The 1,524-nt window shown below is 46.7% G+C and overlaps 1 non-coding gene across 1 annotated transcript; it reads right to left on the bottom strand.

Moving 5' to 3' along the window:
- Positions 1 to 36: 36 nt before the first annotated feature.
- Positions 37 to 109, bottom strand: trnav-aac. The gene has a single exon. It is a non-coding gene; the product is annotated as a tRNA-Val (tRNA).
- Between the last annotated feature and the right edge of the window lie 1,415 nt (positions 110 to 1,524).

Raw genomic sequence — 1,524 nt, 5'->3', positions numbered from 1 at the left:
TGTGATGTTTGAGACATGATAATGAAAATCTCTTATTGTTTCCGCCCGGTCTCGAACCGGGGACCTTTCGCGTGTTAGGCGAACGTGATAACCACTACACTACGGAAACTTGATATCTAGCTTTGTGCTGCATCAAGCCAGAATCAGGTATTAGTCGTGCATGCTTGGTTCATAAGTGCTGAATGCGACCTATGGTCACGTTGTACAGTTTTAACAACGAGTTGTTCCAAAATGTGTCATATGTTTCCGCCGTTTTGAAACCGGGGACCTTTCGTGCGGGAACCGGATATAGTGATCACTAACTTTACTAACTTTTCCCGTTCATTGTCTATGGCAGTGATTATTATTACAGATGCAATATATTTTTGGCCAAAAGTGGAATTGTGGTGGCGCTGTTTCCCCCACTTTTTTAAAGAGATGAGTTTATCTTGTCCTTTGAGTGACAGACGACTGGAGCAGCAGTGATTTCAGTGGGGATTTTCCATTTCACTGTTTTTTTACGACTGCGGTGTCAAACGTAAAGTCAAACTCGACGAATGTAAGCGAGCTTCTTGGATCATCTGTGTGAGCGAGCCAGTGAGTCGGAGTCCGTGCTCGGGTACACTCGGCCGCGTTCGGCTGTCATTAGTCACTTCTACGCATGCTCTATGGGCTGGGTATTTTACACTTTTCTAAACCCAGAAAAAGAGTTTTCTCTGCTTCATGTGCCACTTAGCAGCTCTCATAGGAATGACGAGGCCCCGCCCCCACGGCTGTATCCAGATTTACAATAGATCCATGCTCCATAGGCCTGGCGTTTTCTGTGTGCCTCATTATAGTGTTGTGCAGTCTGCTGAGCCTCATGTACATTTGGCAAATCCATGTACTGCCTCATCAGTGTTGTGCATATAACCGAGCACACACACAGGAAATCAGGCCATGACTGTTACAGTGTTATTATTGTTGGCACTTTCTCTGCTGATTCAGCAATGTTGTTTCGCCATCTGACACAGACAAGGTGAGGTGATGCAGTGGGTTTGAATAGGAATCTACCCTCCCAGTCAGGGAATTGAACCCCAGTCTCCCGCGTGAAAGGCAGGGACACTCACCACTATACTAATGAGGAGATGTCTGTAGGAATTAGCCCTCCACGGAGTAGACGCGGGTTCGATTCCCGGTCAGTGCAACACCTTTTGGCAAGACTGAAATTGCAGTGTCAGGTTTGTTATGTAGCACATAATTGCTTTCAAAAAATAATTAGGAAAAAACAGCCCAAATTTCCTTGCAGTTCCCGTGTCTAGGCTGCTAATTTCGACAGGTAAGACACACTTTGGGCCCTGACACACCGAGCCCACGGTCGTCCGACGCTCAATGTCGGACCGTTGGTGAGCATTTGTCGACCTAGGTTTGGCTGTGTCTTGCACCGTTGGCTCCAGTCAGCAATTAACGGGCCTTGTCCTTGTACGGGGAAAATTTTAAAAAATCATGGTCAGGCTGAGCCTTGCAAACACATATAACCCTTACCTGGGAGGGAATAAATCTGGC

This window comes from Plectropomus leopardus, unplaced genomic scaffold (genome assembly GCF_008729295.1).
Source record: "Plectropomus leopardus isolate mb unplaced genomic scaffold, YSFRI_Pleo_2.0 unplaced_scaffold6689, whole genome shotgun sequence".
Classification (NCBI taxonomy): Eukaryota; Metazoa; Chordata; class Actinopteri; order Perciformes; family Serranidae; genus Plectropomus; species Plectropomus leopardus.
Note: the sequence above shows the minus strand (reverse complement) of the source record. Positions and strands in the feature narration are given on the sequence as shown.